Source organism: Python bivittatus, unplaced genomic scaffold, assembly GCF_059951505.1.
Source record: "Python bivittatus isolate LINGU-HERP-01145 unplaced genomic scaffold, Pbiv_v1 ctg000700_np1212, whole genome shotgun sequence".
Taxonomy (NCBI): domain Eukaryota; kingdom Metazoa; phylum Chordata; class Lepidosauria; order Squamata; family Pythonidae; genus Python; species Python bivittatus.
The window spans coordinates 84,619,810-84,641,659 of NW_028277098.1; the positions used below are offsets into that span (position 1 = coordinate 84,619,810).

Sequence of the window (21,850 nt, forward strand, 5' to 3'; positions counted from 1 at the left end):
CCCTAGCACCAATGGCATGTGGAAAGAGGCATTCCCAACACCAGCCTAGCAAGAAAGCCCAGGAGCATAGGAAGGGATCCTAAGTATGTGGGTGGAACATGAGCAGGTTCACTAGCATTTCCATAGAGCCAGCTTCACCCACAGGCATTAACAACTCATTAGCTCTATAGCACAGCTAATGCAGCTAAAACGTCTCTCAAGATCACTGCCACCTCCCCTCCCTGACCTCAGCGTTGCAGCCGTTGTAGGATCTGAAACCCAGAAAGCCAAAATCTCTCTCTTGCACAACCATTTTTTGGAGAATTCCTATTACTAGGCATGCTTTTTTTCTTTTTTCTTTTTCTTTTTTCCCCTGTTGCTGTATATGCATCCGGAGTAGCTCTCCCATGGAAATTTATCTGTTTCCACATTGTTGGCTTTTGGCAAGCTATTATACATGGAATTATTCTGGATAGCTTTGGATATAAAATATTGCCATTGATTTTACTGGTTCTTAATTGTTCATATGTTAACAACTGACTACTTACAGTACCTTAATTCTGTTTTATCTGTGCATTATGGGTATTTTATTATATTGCTTTGTATTGTGATTTTTATTTTATTTAATATACTGTGGAAATGTTATTGTACTGTTATAGATGTATTATAAACCATCAAGAGCCTCCTTGATCATGGCAGGCATACATTGAATGAATGAATGAACTACAGTATTTTTATTAATTAAGATCAGAGGAAATGGAGAGTCTGCACTGCTCTTGAGAGAGAGAGAGAGAGAGAGAGAGATTTGAATTATAGTTTTCTGTCTCTTTTACTTCTCGACACTGCCCTTTTAATGGCAAAAATAACTTTTTAATTAACTCTCAGCTTTTTAGACTCCTTCCTAAGTAGTCAGCCAAAGAATTAAATATGTAGTAGCAATAAGCAGCATTTCTATCATTAAATGGATCTTTCATCTACCAGATGTTAGGCTAACATTTAACGATCATCTTTACTTTATGTATCTTCAGTAGGACAAAAACATTGTGTGACCTTTTCTTCCAACAGCCGCGCTATGTATTCCTTACTTTAATCATCTGTTTGCATGTATTTACTTAATCATACAACTAGGTAATTTTAGATTCTGGACATAATTATTCTGTAGAGATGGGAAATACAGAGAGCCATGTGTTATTTCTTCAGCTGTGAGGAAACAGCTAATATATATGAACATCTCCCTCTCTCCACCTTCCACTGCTTGTATTCCTGATATGTTAAAATACAAAACAAAAAAGCGAACTCTGATTAAAAAATAGATACACTAAGTATATGTATTTTTCTATGTTATACTTTAAAATCATAGCACCCTATCTTGTTAAGACAGTGTAATAGTCAAACAGTCTATGGTATCTATTTCAAGAGGAATTCACAGGGGAATTTTTGGGGGAAAAGCATAGGCATAGAGGGGATACCTTCTAGCCTCAGCCCCTGAACCTCTTGAAAAAGTGGGATAAGTAATTTCTTCCTTTCTAATAGCTCTGACCAATGCTGGATGGAGCAGATGGTCTTGTAGTTATCCAGGTGTTAAGCCATAAAAGGCTTTATAGGTCAATACCAGCACCTTAAACTTTTTTTTAATCTGCACTCAGTCGTTACCGACTCTGTGGTGACTGCTTTGGACGAGTCCTTGAAGTTTTCAAGGCAAGGTGTTTCGGAAGTGGTCTGCCAGTGCCTCCTTCCTAGAGCAGAGCCCAGCTGGCGAGCACAGGAGGCAGGGTTTCCGTTGCTTCGCACCTTTTTTGGGCAAGCGCGGCTTCCTCGCTACCGGCAACTGCTCCTGACTCCTTTTGCAAGGCACCACCAGCATTTTTCTTCCCACCGGGGTGAGAGTACCCATTTATCTACTCACGTAAGTTTTCGAACTGTTGGGTTGACAGGAACTGGGGAGGAAGCAGGAGCTCATTCTGCTGCGCGAAGCTGGGCTCAAACCAGTGTTTGAAGTGTTGACCACTTCTGGCCTGCAACTTTCAGCATCATTAAGCCGCTGCGCCACCGCATCCCCGGCTTAACCTTAAACCGTACATGGAAACCAATCAGTAACCAGTACAGGGCCTGCAGAATTTATGTTATATGCTCCCACTGATGAGAGCCAGTAAGCACATGAGCCACTGTGTTCTGGACTAGTTGCAGTTTTCAAGTAGTCTCTTAAGGGCAGTCCCATGTAAAGTGCACTGCAGGAGTTTAGCCAGGCAGAGATGAGGGTGTGAATTACTGTAACCAGATATCCCTGCCCCAGATATGGCTGCAACTGGCACCTTCCAGCCATGATTTGCACCTGTTGATCTAGCACAAGCAAATTGTGGACCTACTCCTTTACAGGCAAGGTAGTGCTTCCCTGTCAAGAAGCAATCCAGGTGGTGACAGAGAGCCCTGATGGACAAACAGCAATTCCATAGGCTTCAGCCTGTTCCCTCCCATCCAGACCTTTATAGCTTCCAGACACTGGGAAAGGACATTGATAGCATCTCCCTTATAGCCTGGGAAAACAATGTACAATTGGTAATACTGTATTTGAAACTGTGGAATGACCTCACCTAGAAGCTTCATGTAGATGTTAAAGAACTGGGGGAAGAGAAGCGACCCTTATGGCACATCACATATTAGAAGCCACTGAGCCAATCTCTCTTCCCAAACTTTCACAGATTGAAATTACCCACTGAGGAAGGTACAAAGCCATTGCAAAACAATGCCTCCGATTCCCAACCCCTGTGGGTAGTCCAGTAAAATACAATGGTGAATGGTATCAAAAGCCAAAGAGAGATCCAAGAGGACCAGGGGGGATTACCTCCTCCCAGCCAGGTCCCATCTTTGTTCCATATCCTGGTTTTAACCCTGACTTGAAAAGGGTCCTGATAATCTGCTTCATCTAGTGTCTTGGAACTGAACAACTGCCGCTGTCTCAACAACTTTCCCCAAGAAGGGAAGGTTGGACTCAGGATAATGGTGATCTAAAACCCTTGGATCTAGGGACAGCCTCTTCAGAAGGGGACACATCATAGCTTCCTTCAAGGCTGCTAGCAGGTCATCCTCTCATAAAGAGACATTAGCAATCTCCCTGATCTAAGTGGTCACCACTCCTCCCATTCCCTGCAACAGCCAGAAGAGATCTAAAATACAAATAACTGAAGACAAATGAGACAGTATCCTAGCCACTTCCTCAGAGGTCACAAGCTTAAAGGAGTCACAGATAATATAAGACAGTACCCCATCACCATGAAAGACTCTGCCTGTGTGAGTCAAGGCTATGGTAAATCTCATTCACTTTGTTGGCAAGTGCTGTGCAAAACTGGTCACGGTGACCAGGCGAAGGCCACAAGACTGCCTCATCTCTAACAGAGAGTTAGTAATCTTAAACCTATTTTATAGATGGTCCTTTGGGAGCTTTGTTTGCTGGGAAAGATCTGAATGTCATCCCCAAGGGCCAGGTGTAGCAAGACCTCTGCTAAAGGATGAATATATGATATTATATATTTTAAAATCTAAATTTTTAAAAATTTGTGATAATATTTTTATTTTAATAATAACTTTTTATCTTTTTATAATGCTTTTTATTTACTTGTTATTTTATCTTATTAATAAAATTTTATTAATTTTAACAAGTATTTTATTAATACTTGTTGCCCAGAGTTGCTTTGTGTGATATGGGTGGCTACACAAATGTGACATATAAATAAATAAATAAAATTTAGAAATCATTTTTATTTTAGCATATATTTAGTATTGGATGTAAATGATTTTCTTTTTAACCTGAGAAAATATAATCCGTCACCAGATGTTATCTATGATACAGTTAGAAACAACAGGTCTGAGCCATTCTGTGGGTCTTTTTTCGTTATTGCCATTTATTTAATGGCTGGTTGCTGAAGAAGGATAAGGTTGTACCTTATTTCTGGAACGTTCTCTCTTTCTCTTTTTAACAGCAAAGCAACGTGGCTTCTGTATTTGCCAACAATATATTCTTCACCAAGGAAGGATTTCTCCTATGCTTGCCCTGACATATACCACTCCTAATTGCAAACGCAACTGGTTTATTTCCATGGGATGGCAGCCAAAACCTTAGCCGCCGAGTAACAAGAAAGAGTATGAACATTCTTGGCAGAGTCCTGAAATTTGCAGAAGTAAAAAAAGGGGAAAAAATGCTTTTGAAAGGTAATTGCAGTATTGTGTTTGAAGAAGCCACATGAAGGTCCTCTTCCCCCTTAAAAAAAAAAACTATTTTTTATTACACTGGATATAGATATCAGAAATTACATTGAAGCACCAACAGTGGAGCACCAGTGCTGTAGCAAAAAGTGTTGAAAACAGGACAAGCTACCAGATAGAAGTAGGTGAACCTTCAGTGTAATACAACAAGGAATCACAATCTAGCATAAATGGTTTGGGGCATAATGAGTTAGGGATAAAACCTTATTCAAGCCCAATTGTGATCTATGATTACGCAATGAAATTAACTGTATTAATTAATATAATGAAATAAACATTTAAATATATACTTTAAATTATTAAAATGAGGAAACCTTTGATATATGATCAATTTTGTACCCTTAAAATTAGTAATTGAAGCATATGAGCCTGGGATTCTAACTATACATTCTTTAAAAAATGATGCTGCAGTGTGAGACCTAATTCTGTGATCCTGTATATGTATCAGAAATCCCACTGGGGTAAGAGGAATATATTCCTAGCAAGTGTGTTTAGCGCATATGCTTTCCAGGGAAAAAAAAAAAAGACAGTGTATGCTGCAAATTCCCTTTCTTTGTATTAAAAGCTAGTGTATTTCAAGCAGAAATTCCTAGACTTCTATCGCAATGATCTTCCCTAAACCAAGAGAACAAATGCTCAAGTAGTTTCCAGTGAAACATGGGGCTGATATATACTGTCCACTTATCCTATAATCAGAACAGACAACTTTTTCTGGAAGGCAGAAATGGATGTCACCCTCTATTTATCCCGCCCCCCCCCCCACTATGAAACAACTGTCATGTCTCTCTGCTCTACTTCCAAAATATATTTTTCTGTGTTATATCACCTCTGGTGCTCCTGTCCATTTGCACTTCAATTTATTGCAGGCTAACATCAGTAGTTCATTAGCTACTTTGGAAACTTTTGATTGGGTCAATCCTTACCATGTTCTCTAATACCTTTTAAATTTGTCTTTTATCTTGAATTCAAGACCTGCCCACAAAAAGGAAAGTGATTGGCAATTACTTTCCTGGAAGAGAAAAGGGGAGAGTACAGCAGGTGTAGAGACTAAGGAAGATAGCCTTGATGGAAATATGCAGGAACTGTTAGGGCAAAAGGGGGTGAAACATTTTTTAAGTCCAGAACAATGAGGTAACATTCTGAAGCAGGCCTGCAGATGCCTCCCTAATTCAGTGAAGGAGGAGGAAGAGGTCCTGACTTGCAAGATTCTGTTATTACAGCCAATCTCAATAAAAGTAGTTTTAGCTTTCATGTGGAGTTGATTTCCTGGCCTGCGGTACCTAATGGAGTTGACTGACTGCAGCAGGTGAATTATCCAGTGGGAGGGTATAGTAACCTGCAGTGTGGATTGAATTCCTTGCAAGCTGTTCCTAAAATGTTTCAGTCCAGATAGGATTTCCTTAACCTGGTTTAGAGTCAAGCCTGCCTGAGCACAAGACAGGAGTAGCTTAACTGGTGAGTCTGGATAATCTTGTTCGATTGGTGTCATACAATTCAACTGGTGATTATTCTTCCCTTCCAAAGATTATTTTTGCACATCATTAATTATCTACATACCATTTTCTCATTCCAAACTAAATTTATTGGGAGTTGATTTTAGATAATATGTTTTAGAGATATTTTAGATATATACGTCAGCTCATTTGATTAGCCTTTTGGCATATTTTCTATCCCACTTTTCAGAAGTCAAACTTTTGCTTTATGTTAATTGACACAAACATTCAGAACAGTGGTGAATTTAACTAAAGCTAGCTGTTATTTATGAAAATAATTCAGCTACTATATCAACACCCTCTTTTCACAGCAAATTAACACTTTTTCAATGGCCATTGACAACTATCGAGGATGAGGTGGTAAGATTTCTTTCAATGCTTTTAAAAGTTACTGCAGTAGATGCCTTTTTTAGTCCTTGGAAGATTGATGATTCTATTATTTGTAGGACTCAGCAATAAATCTCAGAGTTTAGGCTAAAGTGAGCACTTTCCCCTACTTTGCGTCTTCCATTACACTGTTATTCATCATGTTTAATCATTCATTTACCTCTGACTGCTACTGTGCTCAGGGAGGACCAGCACATTATTGATTTTTGACTTTTACCCTTTAGAAGCTGGGGAAATGGCTTTATGACTGCTTAATCAAAAGTGACATGCTATGGGTGAAATGAGGGGATGGGAAAAGAGTGTTGCAAACCTTGAAAAAATAGAAGCCAGATGATACTTGGTTATGATGGAATGGAATTAAGAGCCTACAAAGATGATTATAGCAAACTGTAAATTCAAATAGACACCATCCATGAAACATGAAGAAATTTGCCCAGTTGAAAAATATTTCTGGGAATAAGGACACTACACCGTAAATTTATAACTTCAGCTAAAAGAAAACCAAACAGGCCAGAACTGGAAGCATCTAACAATTAAGTTCAACTGAATAAGTTTTGCACCTTCTCAAAACCAAAAGTCAATAAAACTGGAATGAAGTCCAGAATAGATACAAAGAAGTATTTCTTTACAAAAATCTGTGAATCTTGTAGCATTCAATACCACAAGATACTGGCCACTAACTTGGGTTCTTTAAAAAGGTACTGAATCAATTTTTGAGAGCAAGTCTTGATGATTCAAAGATACCTCAAGATCTTGGGAGCAAGCATGCTTCAAAATACCAGTCAGAGAGGAACAACAGTAGGATATGTGTATGTATCTATTTCTGCTTCTGAGCACATCAGAGGCATTCGACTGGCCACTGTGAGAAGTACAATGCTGGATTAAAATGGGCCCTGATCTGATCAGCAGGACTATTCTCATGTCCTTATGTAAAGACATCCCCAAATGTTATTTTTCTAGACAACAAAAAGTCTGTAAGCACTTATACCTGTTCACATTAGCCATATAAACAACAGAACAACACAGTCATAGGAAACATCTGTTTCCATGAACCAGAAATCATAGAACTGTACATATAAGCAGTCACATGGGAGTACAGTGACAGAATAGTGACAGATATTTATTTATTTATTTCCAAGAACAAAAAGAGTAATGTTATAGCAGTGTGATGTTCCAGTAATATATTGCTATTGTAAGTAGATTGCACAGCAGCAGTTTATGTGTATAGCTTGGCCATCTGAAATACTGAATCAAAATGTAGAATTTCATTATTTACTTCTAAGAAACACCTTGTTGCATTTTCCACCTGGGCTGGGAGTTGAAATCTAATACAGGAGAAAGATAATGGGCTGGAAAAGACTGTTTAACATTATTTTTTAGTCAATGTTTGTTTAATAATTCTACACTATCTAAATACTCAACAGCTGAAAGTAAAAGAAGTTATAGAAAGTTATTTTCCATATGAGATTTTTAGCTGTCATTTTTTTTCCCTGAAAATCTGGGAATCCTGAATATGAATTCCATTTTCAGAAAGAAAGATTTATCACATATAACTAGATTTTTAAAAGAAAGTGGAATATGAGTATGATATTACATGTATAATGGATTAATAGTAAAAAAGAAAAGAAAAGGGAATACATTATAAAAACTCAGTGTAATTTTCAATTATTTCTATATGGAAAATAAAAGAAAACAAGGAGGAAAAGGGGAGACACCCTGAAGGTTTATTAATTTTTTTAAAACTTTTTCTCTCCAAGCTACTCAGGAGGAAATATACATGATCTTCACTTACCTATCAAATTCTCACTACAACCCAGATGGGTTGTGCTAGATGTGACAAAAATGGAATATACCTGGCTGCCTGAAGTGGGACAGTCCCTCTGTATCATTTTGTTTCACATTCCATTTCTAACATCAATAAGCAAATAGAACAATGCTAGATATCTCTATTAGTAAATGGAATATTGAGAAGATGGCTTAGCACTCTTATAAAATGGTTGCCATATGAGTTTGGTCAATCACAAAACAACCATATACAGGTAATCCTTGTTAGCGACCACAATTGGAACCGGCAACTCAGTCGTTAAGTGAAGCAGTCACTAAGTGAAACCATGACTGTGCTTATGAACTTACTTCCTCTTTCCTTTGCTTTACAGACCTGCAAAGGTCATAAATGTGAGGACTGGTTGTAAAGCTACTTTTTCATTACTGTCGTAACTGCGAATGGTTGCTAAATGAGGCAGTTGCTAAATGAGGACTACCTGTACTAGAAAGTAAACAAAGAACTAAGCTGTAGCCACACCCCACTTTACATGCTCTGGGAACTATGTGATTAAAAAAATATTATTAAAAAATATATACAGGAGGCTATATGGTGGAAAATGCAACAAGATGTTTCTTAGAAGTAAATAATGAAATTCTACATTTTGAAAATTTGGACGCATCACAGAACCATGGGTTAAATTAATTACTGCAGTTCCAGTTTTAAAACTATTGAATATGAAATAGCACGACTAACATTCTCTGCATTGTGCATTGTTAATCGGCTCTGAGAATAACCTTGAGGAACAGGAGGAAGAGTCGCAGCCAAAGCAATGGTCAGATAATAGAAATCTGAGTCCAAAACAGGGATATAATGTGAGAAAATGTCTCAGACTTGGCCCTCCCTAGTTCTCTTTGGGGGATGCAGTGGCGCAGCGGCTTAATGACGCTGAAAGTTGCTGGCCAGAAATGGTCGACACTTCAGCGGTTCGAGCCCAGCTCTGCACAGCAGAGTGAGCTCCTGCTTCCTCCCCAGCTCCTGTCAACCCAGCAGCTCGAAAACGTACGTGAGTAGATAAATGGGTACTCTCACCCCGGTGGGAGGAAAAATGCTGGCGGCGCCTTGCAAAGGAGACGGGAGCAGTTGCCGGTAACGCGGAAGCCATGGACGCCCGAAAAAGGCGCAAAGCAATGGAAACCCTGCCTCCTGTGCTCGCCAGCTGGGCTCTGCTCTAGGAAGGAGGCAATGACAAACCACTTCCGAAACACCTTGCCTCGAAAACTGCAGGGACTCATCCAGGCAGTCGCCGCAGAATCAGTAATGATTGAGTTCTCAAAAGTTCTCTTTAGGATAAAGGCAGGGAGGGGGAGGCACATTCAGAGGTTGCAAGACTCTGTTACTGTAACCCTATAATAAAAGTAGTTTTAGTATTCATCACTTTGGAATTCAAGTCTGGTCTACCTTGAAGGGCTGGCATGCATTGCTTCTGAAATCATGAGGGCTAAGAATTTTAAATAACGCTAACGTTTACTCTCAAACTGTGGCACATTGCTTTATGGACAAGTTGTGCTTGAACTACTCTTCTAGCCATACAATTATATAAATGTTATTTATAACCTCCTTCTGTTACCCATCAAACTCAGCTTGATTTATGAATCCTTTGGCTCACACATATAATCTTCATCCATGACTGAAACTGTGTTTAACTATCTGGATATGTATTTCCTACCACCCTTCTTTCTCAGCCATTCCTGCCCTTCTTCTCTGCTCTTTCCTCTGATATTAGGATGGGACCTACGGCTTTTTTTTAATGTTACTTTGTAATGCAAAGTGATGGTACTACATAATTATTACTAGAAGCAGTAACAGCATCAGTGATAGAAATAATAATATGTGTGGTTGTATGCTTGTTTGCTGCTCTGAGTTGATTGCAAGATGGGTGGCCATATAAATGTACATAATATGTAAATAAATAAATCAATGAATACATTCCAGCTGCATGCATGCATGCATGCATGATGCATGCATGCATACACACACACACACACACACACACATGCAATACTGCAATTCCTATAGCTGTATTCTATAGTCTTCTGGACAAGCTTTAATTTTACAGACTAAAACTTCACCTGATCTTCCTTAGATCTTTTAAGTACCCCCTAAAAAAAGACTAAAAAGAGCCATCAGAGAAAAATTCCACTAGATACAGCAAAGCGAAGCAAGACTTGTTGGAGTAATAAGCCTTCACTGATGCTGTTAACAATCAGGTGCTCATAGCCCAAAGTAATCACCTGTCAAATCGTTGTTTATGCCAGAACTAGTCTAGAGGAGGAAATTCATGTTATTTGCCCTGGCCTACCCTGATGTCTCCTTCTGGAGATTAAAGCCAGACATTTTGGCAAAGTCCGCCTGCAAATTATACAGCAGAACAAAATATTTTGACACAGTTCCCATATTCAAGAGTGAAGTAAGTACCAGAAGGTATGTCAGCCTCTGTGAGAGTGAAAATTTGGCTCTATAATAAAAAGATAAAAGTGCTTATGAAATAATGCCATTCAGAAGATTTTGGTGTTAGTGAGCAACAAGATAACTATCTAACATGTCCATTCATATTTACATGGTAAGCATTCCTACTAATGTATGACAAATCTGTAGCAATAATATGGTTTAGATATGATACAGGCAGCCAACGGAAGTGTCAAAATCCTCAGGCTGAAGTTGGAAGGCACCTTTTTAAAACATTTCTCTCTTTTACAAACTTCAGATAACCCATGTACCACTTTTCAAGGCAAAGACTTCTCAAAGCAGCTTAGAAAAATAAAACTTATAAATAGAAAAATTCCCAACTAAACTGAAAACAACAGCAGATTAAATCCCACTAAATAAAACCTCAACAAAGCAAAAAACAAAACACAAAAGCTTTTATGATTCTTTTTAAAGACAACTCTTGACAGGACCATGTCCTGCATATGACCTTCCAGAGGGAACTAGAAACGGAGTCACTGTTAAAAGAGACTCTGTTTCTTGTACCCACTATTCTGAAGGGCCTTGAGGTTTATATTAAGACTTAACCTTGTTTGCATCTGTATTAGTTTGCATAACCTGTTTTCAAACAGTTTATAACATTAAGCGTCAGAATTAAAGATGTACTGAAACCTTTGCCTGAATTTTCATAGGTACAGTCATCCCATGAATAATAGGGAGCTCTTATCAACTGGCTTGTCTATCCCCATTCTAACACTGACTTTGGACACATGTTCAGAATTTCCACACCAGCCCTAGAAGCAGCAGGTAGAAAAGAGAAGCAAAGCTGCATCCTCATGACTCTTCATCCCAAGCCACCAGTACTGACAGATGAGTAGTGTAGGGGAGATGTGTTAAAGGCCACAAATTGCAATAGAAGCTCTTCCTTAAGGATTTATCCGACAAGAAAGGCACCATTATGCTATGCTTCCAAATTCCATCCAGTGGTGAAGAATACGATTAGAAGAATACAATTTTGCTTTCTCCTGTGCCAATTCATTTAGGCCTAATGGGACTAAATTTTCCTTGCACAGTAAAATTCTATGGTCATAACTGAAGTACATTCTCTCACATAGCTAGTAAATAAGCAGCAAGGGCAAAGCTAGTTAGTGAAGCCCATAGTATCATCACATGAGCTGTCAAGACACAAGAAGTATTAAATTTATTTTAAATGCAAAAAAGGGGGAGATGCCCCAAAAGACTAAATTACTGTTACATACTCATCTGCAATTCATATTCATTATTCAGTTAATGTGTAAAATAGTTTCCAAAAAAGTGATTATAGCACATTATCATATCACATTAACCAAAGTTGTATTTTGAACATACCTCCAACATATGAAGATTGTACTGGCTGAAGCTCCACACAGTTTAGTTCTGGGTCTTCTATTCTTCTGTATTTTTTACTAATGACTTGGGTGAAGAGGTAGAGGGAATATGGATCAAATTCCAGATGACACAAAGTTGGGTGGGATAGCTAATGACCTAAAACAGAAATAAAATTAAAAATGATCTTGATAAAGTAAATCAGTGGGCTGAAAGTAATGGAATGATACTTAACAGAAACAAGCACAAAGTTCTTCATTTAGGAAACAAAAATCAAACACTTAGATATATTGGGGATACCTAGCTTCAAAGAGTTATTTATGAAAAAGAACTTGGATAATAGTTGACTACAAACTGAATATGAGCCAGTAACGTGATGCGGTTGCAAATTACAATTAAAATGTAAGGCTGGCATTAACAGAAGTGTAATTTACAAATCTCTGGAAATATGAATTCTATTTTCATGTGTATTTCATATTGCATGTTCTGAGCACCATCTTTTAAGAAGATTTTCTGGAAATTGGAACAGCGGGCAGTGCCAGTCAGTAACTGGGGGAGGAGAGGTCAAGCCCCTGACTGCTCCTGTATGGGATCCCAAAGGGATTGCTCCTCTTCTTGCATTATTTAATATTTATATGAAGGTACAAAAAGAACAGTGAAGTATCACCAGTAGGTTGATGATACCAAGATATATGTATTTGTCCAGGCTGAACAGAAGATGCTATCGATGTTGCACCTGATGTCAGTTGTTAGGGACTGGATGGGACAAAGTGTGGTCAAGCTGAATCCTAGCAAGATGAAGTGGCTGTTTAGCCACAAGGCTTCATATTAACTCTAACTTTGGCCTGGACAGGGTTGCACTCCCTCTGAAAGAGCACTTCCATGATCTGAGGTTTCTTCTGGATTTGCAACTTCTGCTTGGGCAGCAGGTGGAGGCAATGACTAGGACAGCCTTTGTTCAGCTGCAGCTTGTGTGCCAGATAAGGTCATTTGTGGAACAGGATTCTTGGCTGAAGGCACTGATGCCCTTATCAATTCACATTTGAAATACTGCCATGTGCTCTAGTTGCAGCTGCCTCTGAAGACTACTTGAACACTGTAATTGGTGCCAAATCTGGCAGCCTGCCTACTGATAGATGACAGAAAGTTCAGCAGATTGTCATCTCTGTTGCAGATACCACATTGGTATCAACAGATTTTGGATATAATTCAAAGTGCTGGTAGTTACTTATAAATACATTTATGGTTTCTGTCCTTTTTAACTTTAGGATGATCTTCAAAAAGCATCTGCCAGTCCTCTACATTCAATATAGGAAGGTATGTTACAGATTCCTTCCTCTGAGACACTGAGGGAGGGACTAGGAAGAATGCTTTTTGTGTGGCTGCCCCAGACTTATGGAATAGTTTGCTCCCCAAGGTTTAGATGGCTTTCCTTCAAAGGTGAAATTACTACAAGACTTTACTGTCTAGCTAAGGCATACAACTCCAGACAACATTTTATCCTGTCTGAAATTATCTGCTCTTAAACAGGCTCAGATAGATATCTTTTGGCCTAGTGGATTCAAGAGCCATGGCCAATTTTATTGACAAGGCTATTGTCAATAATCTTGTCAGTAAAAGATTTGCCTTGTCCACACAGACCAATGAACTTCTGATGCATACAAAATGCACAGATAGAAACGTTTACATCCTGTTCTGATTACTGAACATATTGCACTCACTCTTCACCATCTCTGCTGAGGCTTTGAGGGCAGGAAGGCACATTCCTGATTTTAATAAACAAATGTGCTTGCAACAGCAACAAGACCCATATGTGTAGGCTCAGATAGATCCTCCCTATTTTTTACTTCCCCTTTTCTTGGGAACAAGTAAAACTGCACTATAGTGGCTGTCTGTACACTCCTCTTACTCTCAGAGATGAAGTCTTGAAACTCTGTCACCACAGTAAAATTGCTAGACATTTTGACATTTTAAAAACAACGCATCTTGTACTCCTACATTTTAGTGGCCGTGCATCAGAACAGATGTGAAACCTTACATCTCCTGTTGTCACATTTGCTGATGTGCCAAGTCTTTAATAACTAAACCAGCTGGCTTGGTGCAACTCCTCTTCCCTCTGAAAGGACCTTGGGATACTGTTTCTTTGGATGTTACTATTAAGTTCCCATGTGTTAAGAGTATGAACACTAGTTTGGTAGTGAATAATCATTTTAAAAGATGACTCACTTCATCCCCTGTAATGTTCACTCATGTGCACCAGAAACTGCTAAATTATTTACCAACCATGACTTCTGGTGCAGAGGTATGTTTAGTCATCTGATTTTAGTGTGTGAGGTTCAATTAATGGCCCATTTCTGGAAAGCTCTGTTCTGAGTGGTAGATGTTTAAGAATATTTGTCCTCAGCATATCACCCATAATCTAATGGTGAGATTGAAAGAACTAATGTTAAACTGGAACAATACCTTTGCTGCTACATCAGATAACAGGAAGGCAACAAAGGTCATAACCTTTACTTTGTTCTGAATCTGCATATAGCAATTCTGGTTATTCTTCCATCCACACACCAGCTTTTCATGTTTGTAGTGTTATCTCTCATGCCTGTTGCTGAATTACATTCATGAGGCCTCAAAATCCCTGTAAGAACAGGGAGTGCAACAACTTCTCAAAGTAGTTCTAAATCTTGCCAAGGGTCTTAAAAATGTGCTGCTGCTTGTCATTGTGAAAAAGCTCTACACTTTAGTTGGAGATTGTGTATGGTTTTCCATCAAGTTTCTGTCTTCCACAGATTCCTCCAAGCAGTTGGAAATTTCTGCTGGTCACTTTCCTGTAGCAGCTAGTCTTAACCTAGTTGCTGTTTGTTTATACCTTCCATGCTACTTTTGCTCAACTGACCTGCTTCACCTTCCAGTCTTTGTTGGAGGAGGGGGAATGTATTCTGGATTATCTGATTCATTGAAAGGCTACCCCTACACTGAAGGTCAAGGTTACTTCAGACAATATTCATGCACCTCAGTTTCTATGTCAGTTTCATTCCCAATATACATACAAACCCAAGCCCCCACAGCTACTCAAGATGTCTACTGACTTTTTAGACTTTAAGAGGGAGGGTGATGATTTGGGGCTTGGAGAATGGAGGTGATCTGATATTTTTTATCCACCCATCCCACCCAAGCCTGAATCCTCTGACCAGTCTGCTCCACATGAACAAGAAATGCCAGACTCTACCAATAAATTGGACATCACACTTTGTCTTCCCCAATGATTGGGCTATGGGGAATTCTAGGAAGTGATTGTGAATAGGAAGAACTGTGTCCAGGCTCTGTTATATGGGAATGGGAGATTTGTGTTCAACTAGTGGTTTTCCCAAGAGAGGGAAAGAAAATGTATAGGCTCTGGGAGGGAAGAGGTAGTTGACTTGAGAAAGGAGATGATGAAACAGTTGGTTTTAGACTGATAAAGATTCAAGCAACCATTATGTAAAGAACAAGCTGTAGCCTTCCCTGTTATCAAGTGAAAAATGCCACCTCTCCAGTGTACTATAAGGCTGTGAGAAAAGGGTTCAGCAAATTTCTGCTTTATATACCAAAGTATATTACTTCTAAACTGAAAATAGTTCACTTGCTAGAATTCTTGTACCACTATCCCTTTCAACTTAATAAATCTTGATAAAAAGAAGTCTGTTAGAGTTTGGAAAATAATCACTTTTGGTTATTATCAAATACTTGATACTATCTGTCTGGAATGCTTTGACTTGGATTACTGCACTGAGCCTAAAAGGCCCTTGCCTTTTAGATTCAATGATTCTAATAAGCCGACTCACCAATTTATTCCTTAAAATGATGTATAGGTGTTCAATTGATATACAATAATAATTTTGCACTTAGGGCTATAGGCCCATATCTAGATCTTAAAAGGTATTAACTGAAGATACTGTCACTCTGCACTCTTCGTGAAATTATATTTCGATTTTTCAAATTTCAAAATGTCAACTTTTCAAGGATGTCCATATGAGAAAACAGACTCCACAAGAAGACTAGAACTAAGCTTTATTGAGATAGTCTATAGTAACAGAATCTTGCAGATCTGATTGTGTTTTTTTCCTCCTGTCCTTCTTATACCCAAGGGAATCAGGGAGGAGCCAGCCAGTCTCTTCCTAATCTTATCTCCTTTTCCAGGGCTCAAGGAATGCCCTCCCTTTTTTTGTAATGGCTTCTAAATATTTTCCTCAAGGCCATCTCTCTACCCCCCCAAAATAATCTGATACTAATTCATTTAAAGAATATTTAAATATCCTTAAAAGTAATAGTAGTAGTAGTAGTAGTAGTAACCGCAATATTATTTTGCATGCACTTACATTTTAGTGCAGTTGTTCTTAGCATTTGTCCTGCTTGGTTGTGGGATCCATCTGTTTTTGCACTGAACTTGCCTAATTCTCACAGCAAAGCTACCAAAGAATGAAGCAACAAGTGGTTTTGTTTTTCAGCCAACATGTTGCAGAGCCCGAAACTGATTAGGCTGACAGAAATGACTGGACAAAGATCACCAAGCTGGCTTCTGTGCCTAACAGAGGACGGGAACCTGGACCTCCCTACTCCTACTTCACCACTTTAATCTCTCTTCTTATATCTAAGTACGGGATACGACCTATTTGCTCGTTTGGATTAATAGTGTTTTTAGCATGATCATAAGAATCCCTGTTATTTTTATGATTTTGATTTTATTTTACTGTTTTTATGTTTTATGCTATAAATTTATTTTATTGTCTTAGCTTTTATAATTCTGAATTGTGATTTCATGTGATATTTATAATGCAATAAACCATGAATCACTGAGACTCAAACTCTCCCATAAGCATAATACATGCACACATCATACATATATGCATAACACATACATACACATGCCTCCCTGTTAGGAATGTCATACTTTCCAAGGTAGCTGGAACCCATCAGCCATCAACCTACTGTATAAGAAATGTCAAGTATTCTAATTTCAGTGTGGTCAGTGGACAAAACCTGTCCTTAACCAGAGGAGGCCTATGCCAGATATCATAAACTTTAATTTGGAAAATTAAAAACTGTTTAATACATGAGTGGGTTTGGATGAACCATCCTAATGAGTGGAAGCATACTAAAACAGAAATGAATTCATACTTCCTATAATATCTCTCAAAGACACACTTTGATTTTGTTAATATGAAAATTTTAAATTTTGATTTAGCAGTTGGCTAAAGGGTGCATAATCATTCAACCCAGATTGATTAGGATAAAAATACTAAGATTGATAAAAATGGAAATCAAAAACATTTTTACCCAAATCCTACATCAGGCTTAATAGTTTGGTAGCAGATTCAAAACAGACAAAATGTACTCTCTGACACAACACACAATCTGAATTTCAGCCACAACATCTGAGGATCAATATAATGGCAAACATTTTTTTAGTTAATAGGCAAAAAAGGCAATAATACTTTAAATCACCTCATTCCTAATCAACTACATTTCATGAACGTACAACTGAGCCTGATTAATTAGCTGCCTCTGAAGTACTTAAATTATTAATATTATTTTAAAAAGTCTTTGAAGTTTTAAATCTGCAGTTAATTTTTATTTGCAGTTGAAAAGTTGTATTAAGATAGATAATGGGTAATTTGAAGGTAATTTAGAATAATGAGCTGGAATATCCTGTTTTAATAAATCAGTGGGTTAGAATCTTAAGAAAATGTTAAATGAGTATTCGGTTATCTTAAAATGAAATTAAATCCACAAAAGGTTATTTTTCAAGTACATTGGAAACCCCAGAAGATGTATAGCAATGGGTAGATTTCAACCTCTGTATGTGGAAGGATAACATATCAGAAAGCACTTTGTCTTGTATGTTTTGGACCTTCTCCATGGTTTCACCATTTTGGTTTAATATTCACAGGATTGTGAATAGGGTGCTTGAAAAAGAAATCAGGATCAAAGATGTGAATATTATTGTAAACAGAGGAAGCCTATGGGTTCATACGATTTGATGAGAGTCCCAGTACGAAAAGAGCTCTTTTGGATTTTTAAAAATTGTTCTGCTTAGAAGTACATTAAAGCATATTAAATGAGAACCATGAGTTGCACTGCATTGCATTCCATTGCAAATTACTCCTCCCAAGCTTAAATTTAACATACAGTATACTTAAACTGCAACACAAAGAGCATTTCCCCCCCACTCCTGGAACAAAATTAAGCAGTCTAAGGCATCTAATCATATACAGTATATTTCCAAGTTATGGTAAAAGTCTAATTTATACAGTACTTGTACTACTCTATTTCTAACCCTACCTACTTCCTAATTTTAGAATTAAGAAAGGTCTTACACAGATTGGGGCAATTTTTTCTCTCAGTCAGTCAGGCTAGCAGCTGCCATTTTGCTCTGGCTGTAAAACCTTTGATTTTTCACCCTTCTGACCCACTGATGGCCATTTGTGTTGGGTAAATTTTCCCTAAACTTGGCCCCTAGCTGTTATTCCAGGAGGAAAACTGCTCTGCTTCATGGATTTTTGACTATTCTGGAATTAGCAAGCCTGCAGCTATATAAAGAGTAGCTAATCTAATGTAGGGTCATCAGTCAGCATTTATTTACTTTCTGGTCAATCTCATTTTTGATTTTTATATTATTTTCTGTTGTTCTACTTGGCTATTTGTTCTGTTAAAAAAGAAAAAAGTTTTAAAAGCAACATTTTCTTAAAAAATAAAAAAGAATTTCAGAATATCATTGGAAAATATGCATAGGGCAAAGTCCTCTTCTGGTCTAGCTATACCAGGGGCTCTGGAATTTCTTTGCTTCTGTTCTAAACTATTCACACTTTTCTGTGTAATCTCATCCCACATAAATTGTGCTTAATCTTAACAGTTTAGTGCAAATAAATTAAACAGAAAACCACAGTTTACAAAATTGGCTTGTTTTACTAGTTGGTGTTACAAATAATTGTTAATGAGTGTATTATTATTAATAATCAATAATTAATGAGCTAGGATTAATGTTATCAAATAGAAGTTTTCCCACATCCACATGGCTACACTTGAGGAGAAAATGGGATGAAACAGAGGGGAGGGGGAAGTTGGGAAGGATCTTTGTTACTGCAGCTGAATTCTTGACATCACTCATCTTCTCTAAACAACAAAGACCATTCATTCTGGCAAAATGTCAACAAAACTAATACCAGGAACTCTGGAAAATCTGGAGAAAGAAGAGATACTGGAACTATGACTTCTCAGAAGCAGAAATAACTAAGTATTTTGTAATCAACAGGAGGAATTTCTCATTCTTTAAGTTACCGCCATGGACTCAAGCTTTACAGGCCATTTAATATTAGGCTTGTCCAAATATTCAGTTTCAAATGCTTTCTGCATATGTGCATATGCATTTTAATACTTAAAATCTAATCAAATAACGACAGATTTGGAGTTTTGATCCAAATCAATTTGGTCATATGAACTGAATTGGATAAAAATAGATTGATTTTCTGAATCAATCTATGGTTTCAAATCAAATTGGACACAGTTTGCACACTCCTAAAATTTGTATCTATTTTTGATGACCAATTCTGCATTTTACAGTAGGTTCTTTTATTTGAAGATTACATTTTCTTAATATTTTCTATCATGGATGTCCACAGGGGAGCAAAGGGACAATGAGGCAAATTACATCATTGGACAAATAACGCAAATAACACATGTCATCGGCATCATGGCATAACTGATGCAAGTACATAATTTGCATCATTTGTGTAATGTCACGGCATATGACATCATCATGGCTTCTCCTGGATGCTTATGTTTTCTGTTCTTTCATGGCATTTCTCCTAATGAAAGGGAAACTAAACTACTTCTATACATTTTTGTTTATCAAACAATTTATCTAGCTATGTTATATCTGTGAGCTTCTGCTGTAAGCAGGTTCCTGAATACAGAGTAAAGCGTCTAGAGAGTTGAGATTTATTGCTGTGCTTGCAGTGAAGTCTGGCAGTAACTTAGATTGTTCCTCCTGGAAGATCAAAAGTCTAAAAGTAGAACTGGGGGCATCTCCTGGGTATTGAGATTGTACCATGAGTAACTCATATATTTGTCAACAAAAACATATATTACAAAATGTCAACTTTGTTCTTTTCCTGATAAGGAATAAGATACGTGCTGATCTCTGAAACGTTTGATCATCTAGATAACTGAGACCTATACAATATTGTTGTTGCTCTCTTTCACTGCATGTTATATAGATCTCTATTCTAACAGAAGCTGAATTACAAGTGCTAGGTAGATTGATCTTTTTGTCTTCTTGTTCAGCATATGATCACTTGCTTGCTTAGAGTAATTTTTTTTTAGAATTCATTTTATTTATTCTTTCTGTAGATCAGGGCCTGGTGGAATATTGCACCACAGGCAAAAGGGGTAGTATATCAAATGCTAGAAGGCTGCAGAAAATCTTCATAATTCCAACTCACAGAATTCAGAGTTCATACACCATGTTCTCAAACTGCTTTCATGTCAGAATATAACTGACAGATAACACTCTGTTTCTTTGTTTTACTCCAAATTGGTAGGCTGAAATACCAGGAAGCTAGAAGGAGAGCTCCTTAACAATGCTGGTCCTTACTGATGTAGTGGATATCATATGAGAAGCAACTAATTAACAAAAAGTCAGCTTTTTGTTCACTGTTTCCATTTATCATGGTTTTTTTTCTTTAATACAACTCTAAGCATGTTTTGCTACCATGAGAAACAGTGAGTGATTATATGAGATTATGAATTGTGACTATTTCATTTAACTGTAGAACAGCTACAGAAATTAGGGACTTTGATTTAAAAAGCGATCATGGAGTTTGTTTAATAATTCAGTACAGAAGGTTAACTATCAGTACTGAAATATAGACATAAATAAGCTGTTCCTAAGGGCTCAGCTTCAGCCAGAAATAAATTATCTCCCTTTGTAAACCTTGAATAAAAACATTCATAGGATACTTCAGGAAGTGAGGGTGTGTGAACAAGACCAGCTGTTCACTGTTCTGCATTGCAATTGAGTAATAGGCTATAATTAAATAGTTATGGATTGTGAAACTACTAGAATACGCAAAGATAGTAGAATTTCTAAACAGAGAGGAGGAGGAGGAGGAGGGTGTGCCTGGTTTCAGCTATGGAACAGCTACATGGAAATATTGTTGGATTTCTAAATTGATAGAGCTCTACTGATCTCCAAGATGCACCGAAGGGTTACTGAAAATGAACCAGGTCATTTATGAAAATAGAAGGGAGGGAAACCGGAGGACAGTGTTCAAAAGAACTCTTGAAGTTTGGTTTGCACAAGCAGAGATTTAGGAAAAGAAACAACTGCACTTCTACTTTATAGTTCTGAACTGGGATAAGATCTCTGGCCATTTTTCCACGGGAAGGATGGATTGCTGTGCAAGTGGAACTTACTTGTTGTTTCCTGTTAATTTTCAAAAGGTTAGAATTCTGTGATAAAATGCACTTTGAAATCAAAAACAAGATTCACAAAACACTATCCAGGCAATTTGACTGTCTCACTATCTTCTCAAGGATATCAGTAAAGTTTCACATTAACTGCTTCAGGTCCCACAAGTCCCCTGCCCCCATGTTTGCAGGACACATGGTATATTAATTTCTTCCAGTCTGAAATTCATGCAGGAAAACCTGGGCACATCATTATATACGAAGTCCAGATAATAGTTTATTTTGGTACAAGCACTCAAACTGGGCAGCTGGTGCATTGAGATTTTCTCCATATAGGAAAAATGACATAGATACACCAATCTGTAGGTGATATTAAAACTCTGCAGTATTTTAAGCCACTGTAGAGATGGTGGAGACAAACATTCATTTCCTCTCTGCATTTGGCAGAGCAATTAGGAAAGCGTGGTTATTTTTATAAGTATCTGTCAGCCCTTCAAGGTAGTCCAGACATGAAACCAAAATTATGAGTACTAACACTACCTTTACTGTAATGTTGCAGGAGCAGAAACTTGCAAGTCGGAAAGCACTTCTCCCCTCCCTTGCCTTTACTTTCCAGAGAACTGGGGAGAGTCCCTTCTGAGACACTTTCTCCAACCCCATTCCTTCTGTGGGC

At 37.8% G+C, this 21,850-nt stretch overlaps 1 protein-coding gene across 4 annotated transcripts in view; it reads right to left on the reverse strand.

Annotated features, from left to right (window-relative positions):
* Nucleotides 1-21,850, reverse strand: part of SULF2 (sulfatase 2) — a 311,016-nt gene that overhangs the window by 158,580 nt on the left and 130,586 nt on the right. For 2 of the 4 annotated variants that reach the window (XM_088154100.1, XM_088154097.1), the window contains exons 4-5: nucleotides 11,737-11,892; nucleotides 1,886-2,046 (exon numbers count right to left, since the gene is read on the reverse strand). The gene's annotated coding sequence lies outside the window, so the exon portion shown is untranslated. The remainder of the gene's footprint in view (nucleotides 1-1,885; nucleotides 2,047-11,736; nucleotides 11,893-21,850) is intronic. The other 2 variants (XM_088154099.1, XM_088154096.1) reach the window with 1 other exon arrangement.